At 46.0% G+C, this 5,890-nt stretch overlaps 1 pseudogene; it reads right to left on the bottom strand.

Annotated features, from left to right (window-relative positions):
• Positions 1-795: 795 nt before the first annotated feature.
• On the bottom strand, positions 796-3,126 carry Eif4g1-ps3 (eukaryotic translation initiation factor 4 gamma 1, pseudogene 3; annotated as a pseudogene).
• Positions 3,127-5,890: the final 2,764 nt, after the last annotated feature.

The following is a 5,890-nucleotide window of genomic DNA, read 5'->3' as shown; positions in this document are numbered from 1 at the left end:
TATAACTAGTCATATTTAGATTCTAAACTTTAAATCATTATGACTTCTAGAAAAGTAGACTTTTTGCCTAAGGGCATTATTACCACAGTATAAATTGCTGATCCCATCTGATACCTGGCATTGGTGTGTTAGAGTAACAAAAGCTCAATGCAAAGAGTATCTAATTGTAGAAACACATTGGATGGTAAGCACTCTAAATATATCTGTAAATATAATAACCAATATAATCATTCAGAAAACCTTATTTGTAAATTGAGGGACATCAATCTAATTCCAATATTCTGAAAGGTATTTTCAGATGTATAGTCTCCCTAAATTTAATAGTTTTGAATATTAATGCAAACTCATATTTGATGGTAGCCAGTATTGAGAACTTGGAAGTCATACATTTCTTACTGCACTGTATTTCTCAAGTGAGCAGCTGTGAATGACTGAATTTGGGGAAATAGTCTAGGAAGAAACTTGCTATTTTATTCCACATAGAACTCAAGTATGCAGTAAGTTTCAGGAGAATACAGAGGGCATCGTGATAGATGTATAAGGAGGACCAGGAAGAATTACATATGAATGAAATTAGATTACCATAGAAAGTATTCACATGTTCTTAGCATACTGTACCTACTATGGGGCCATTTTGTGTATATGGGTGGTAGTGAACATTACTTTGGGTCCTGTGATAGTTATTTCCTTGGCTGTCTACTTGATATATTTGGGAAGAAGGAAGCTCAACTGATAAATTGCCTCCATCAGATTGGCTTGTGAACACGTAGGAGCATTTTATTGATTGCTAACTGATTATAAGGGCCCAGAGCACTGTGGGAAATGATGTCCTGGGTCTATGGTCACTACAAGGACCTGGAGAGCATAGAGTGCTTGTAGCTCCTTCTGCTCATTACACAGGTATTTCTGTCACGGTCTTGCTCTCACTTTCAACATGTGAACATCCACTCAGAGAGGTATCTCAAAGACAATTGCAGAATAGCACTAATGCATTGGATGCTATCTGCTGCTCATTCAAGTTGACCTCTATCCAGTCAAGCACATTGATTACTGTCACCGTCCTTCAGCAGCTTCTCTAGCTGCCTACGCAGCTCCTCACAGGCAAGTGTCCTTTGGCCAGGAGCTTCAGATTCTTCTCCCAAGGTATAGTTCACCTTCTTTTCAACCACAAATGAGCCAATGTCTTGGCCTAGAAATTCCCTCCAGCTTAGCCCAGCCTCTTGCCACAGCATCCCAACCTTTTTGGGACCCATGTTCTTATATAAGAGACCCAGGATCTCTAGCAAAAAAGAAGTAGCTTTGCCCATGGGTCTCAGAGGCTTCGAAATTTCCCTGAAGAGCTCTCCCATGGTCACCCCATCTTCTTGGAGAATAGGTGTTATCAGTTCTGCCAGGTAAAGCCATACATGAGGAATATCAATTTCCATGTCCTCAACCAACTCTCATACAGTCTTTGATAGCACTGGGCCGTAGAGAGGTGCCCTGCACAGAGCAGTTGGTACAGAAGTCACCTCATATGCTCATGAGCAATGGTACTACGCTCCAGCATGGAGAGCAAGGCAGGTGAAGCCAGCTCCTGGACACACTGTACTGTTTCCTTCTTGTCATTGAGATGGAAATATTCCTCAGTGATGGCCTTAGATGTCTTCTCCACCTTCTCCACAGAGTGCAGCCTTTGGAGAGCTCACTGGAGGTAGAGTGGCTTCCAGCTTCACAGGATCCCGACCATGATTCTCTGTGAGGCTAGCTGCCTTGGGGAGTCTCACGCTGGGATGGCCACTCTCTACTTCGCTCCTCTACTTCTTTGCTAAAACTTCTCTTGGTGGCAGGTGTTCTGGCATGATCAAATTGGTCCCCACAGTCACCTCCCCACCCTACCCCCAGCTCACTCTGTTCTAGTCAGTCTTCCTGGTCCCCAGCTTTCTCACCTCATCCCCGCTTAAGCTACTCCTCTGTGTAACACTTCTGTTATGTGTGGGGTAATGTTTGCCGAAGAACAGAAAAGTGATTCAAGGTAGCTGGATGAGTGGCTTCCGATGCTGTGTCTGAGGGCTTGGTTCCTGAGCCTCCACTGTTGCCCTTGCCCCAACTCAGTAATCCTCCAGGTGCAAAGAGCTGGCTGTTAGAATCAATGGAACCAGGCTTTGTGATCTTGGTGAGCTGTGAGGTGTCAATGGCGCGACTGCCTTTGCTACTTCCAGTATGGGTTCGGCAAGACTGGGTTCTGGAGAGAGGCAATATGGCTCCCCAGTTTCACAAGAGATGGGGGTCGATTCTACTACAGACAATGGTTTCATCTCCATTGTCATAGTGTCCCCAGGAATAGACAGGACTCCAAGATTAGACTCAGATCCCGGCTCCAAAATTGGGGTTGGTGATGGGGTTGGAGAAGGCAACGAAGCCTGAGATTTTGTGCCAAGGCTGTGCTTGGGCCAGACAGTCCTGGCCTCCCCACAATGGTTGCTCCTCGTGACAGGTGACAGGTCATCTGACTGGATAATGACAGCAACCTGAGGAGACGGCCCCATTGGGTTGAGGCTCGACTGCCTCCTGTCTGGGGAGGAGGCAGTGCGGGTCCCAGACATGATCTCTTCTGTGATATCCTTCCCTCCTTGTTTTGGGTCTCGAATTTGGATAGTTTTCCATTCCCTCTTAGGAGCAATCTGGGGTAGCCAGTTCATCAGAACTGGGTCAGGAGCCACATTAGTAGGAAACTGCTGCACACCTTGGGCTGGGTAAACTCGGCAGAGCTTGCACCTGGACAGTAGCCTGGGGCTCCTGGTTGCACAGGGTACTGCTGTGTTGGGACAACAAATGTGAAATGTCCCTGTCCAGGGATATAGTAGGCTCCTTGGGATGCTGAGTACGAGATCTGCGAAGGGCATTACTTGGGATCCAGCAGGGTAGATATGGGGTGGTGGGCCAGGACGGGCAGGGGCCGCACCCTGCACTGCTAGGGAGCTGGTCCCAGCTAGGGTAGAAGTGCTGGCAGGACTGAGACAGAGTGTGCATTTGTGTAGCTTGAGGCTTGCTAAACACCACCCCAGGGGAAACTCTGGCTGTGGGTGGGAGTCTAGGGGGCTCGGCTGGTGGGGGGAGGGCTGTGGGCTGAGGAGCTTTCTTCATTTCATTTGGTGCCACATCAGGGATGGCCTACATGCTCTGGGCATCCGAAGGCCTTTAGTCTCCTTTAGTCTGTGGAGCTTAGCCCATGCATAGAAGTAGTTCACAACCATTTCCATCTCCTGGCACAGATCTCGCTTGGTGACCACCACTCAGAACATTTCTTTAAGTGCTTCTTAGCCATTTAAGATTTCTCTGTTGAGAATTCTCTGTTTAGTTCTGTACCCCATTTTTTAATTGGGTTATTTGTTTTTGTTGAAGTCTAACTTTTTGAGTTATTTATATATTTTGAATATTAGTCCTCTCTGTCCCATGTAGGTTAGTGAAGATCTTTTCTCAAGCTGTAGGCTGATGTTTTGTCCCATTGACAGAGTTCTTTGCCTTAAGAAGCCTTTTCAGTTTCAAGAGATTCCATTTATCGATTGTTGATCTTAGAGTTTAAGACATTGGTGTTCTGTTCAGGAAATTTTCTTCTGTGCTAATGTGTTCAAGGCTATTTGCCACTTCTCTTTTATTAGATTCAGTGTACCCAGTTTTAGGTTGAGGTTTGTGTAGGGAGATAAATATAGATCAATTTGCATTCTTCTACATGTAGATCTCCAGTTAGACCAGCACCATTTGCTGAACATGCTTTCTTGTTTCCACTGTATAGTTTTGGCTTTTTGTGTAAAAAATCAAGTGTCTATAGGTGTGTGAGTTTATTTCTGGGTCTTTGATTCTATTTCACTGATCAAAAACTCAAGTGACAGAACATGCTGGTGAGAATGTAGAGAAAGGGGCACACTCTTTCACTTCTGTATAACCACTCTGGAAATCAATCTGGTGGTTCCAAAGACAATTGAAAATTCAGCTATTATCACTTCTGGGCATATACCCAAAAGATGCCCTACCATACCACAAGGGCACATACACCATATGTTCATAGCAGCCTTATTCGCGTAATAGCCAGAAGCTGAAAGCAACCCAGATGTTCCTCAACTGAAGAATGGATACAGAAAATGTGGTTCATTTACACTACGGAATACTATCCAGCTATTAAATACAAGAACAACATTAATTTTGCAGGCAAATGGATTGAACTAGGAAATATCCTAGTGAGGTAACCCAGACAGAAAAAGAACAGATACACTTTGCTGTCCCCGCCAGCGGGGACCCAGTTATTCAGGGTCCCGAAGAGGCTTTCTACCTGTGGGCCAAATGAGGGTGAAGAGAAGAAGGAGACCAAGCAAGATTCTGTTGTCAAGGTCTCGTTTATTGGGATGTACGTTACAGCTTTTAAGGCTTTCAGGTAGGGGGAGTGTCCTTTGTGAAACACAGAGGAGGGGGAGATGAGGATATAGGCAGTGATAGCTGGAGGCAAAGAGGTCAGGCGGTGGAGACACCGGGTGTTGACTCAGGAGATAACTGATTTTTGCTTAGGCTGACGCATCCCGTGAATGTTATCTTCCTGTGCCGTAAATTCATGGGAGAGGCTCTTAGAGGAGTATGTATGGCCAAGAGTCACGGAGCCACTTTGAGCTATAGTCACAAAATGGCCAGGCCCAAATCCAATATGGCTCACTACACTTTGCACTCACTGGTTCATGGATATTAGCCAAAAAGTACAAAATAGCCATAATGCACCCCTCGGACCCAAATAAGTTAAGCAAGAAGGAAGACCCAAATAAGGATGCTTAAATCCCACTTAGAAGGGGAAACAAAATAGTCATGAGAGGCAGAGGGAAGGAGGGAACTGGGTAGGAGAGGTGAGGGAGAGGGAAATGGGGGGGGGGCAGGATCAGGTATGGAGAGAGATAGGAAAGAGGGCCAGAGAGCCAGGAGAATGAATGGGATTATGCAGCTTCCAGAGGTTGTTGGGGGAAATCTCTAGAAAATCCTAGAGACCTTGAACGGGGGAGGCTCCCAGGACTCAATGTGGGTAACCTGTGCCAAAATGCCAAAATGCCAAAATCGCAGTGGAGATATGGAACTTGAAGAGACCACCTGCAGTAGTCTGACAGGATGCCCAGTGGAAGAATGAGAGAGGACACCAACTGACCTACAAAACATTTGACCCAAAATTGCTCCTGTCTAAACAAATTGGGGACAGAAATGGAGAAAAGACTGAGAGAAAGGCCATCCAGTGACCAACCTAACTTGGGATCATCCCATGGGTGGGCACCAATCCATTATTACTGATGATGACAGAGCCTAGCATGGTTGCCCTCTGAGAGGTGCTACAAACAGTGGACTGGGACAGAAGCAGATACTTACAGACAAGCATTGGACAGAAATAGGGGCCCCCTATGCAAGAGCTACGGGAAGGATTGAAGGAAATGAAGGGGATGACAGGAAGACTAACCTAGAACCATGGGAGCTCTCAGAGACTGAGCCACCAGCAAAAGGGCATACACAGGTTGGTCCGAGCTACCCAGCACATATGTAACAGGGGTTGCCTTGTCTGGCCTCAGTGGGAGAGGATGTGCCTAATCCCATAGAGACTTGATGACCACCCCTCTTTGATGGGGGTACCCAGGGATGTACCCTCTCAGAAGTGAAGGACATTGGGTTGAGGGAAGGACTCAGAATGGGAACTTGCAGGGGGACAGCATTTGAGATGTAGATAAATAAAATAATTAAAAAGAAAAGTTTGTTAAGGACCAGAAGGGGGAAGCAAGTCCTCAGTGGTCTTTTTGGTTCAGTTCTTGCTTCTGCTTCCAGATGACGAACTGTAGCCTGCAGTAAGCCTACCTGGGGAACGTTTCCTCGTTTTCTGTACTATGGAGTT

This window comes from Rattus norvegicus, chromosome 4, assembly GCF_021556685.1.
Source record: "Rattus norvegicus strain SHRSP/BbbUtx chromosome 4, alternate assembly SHRSP_T2T, whole genome shotgun sequence".
Lineage (NCBI taxonomy): Eukaryota > Metazoa > Chordata > Mammalia > Rodentia > Muridae > Rattus > Rattus norvegicus.
Note: the sequence above shows the minus strand (reverse complement) of the source record. Positions and strands in the feature narration are given on the sequence as shown.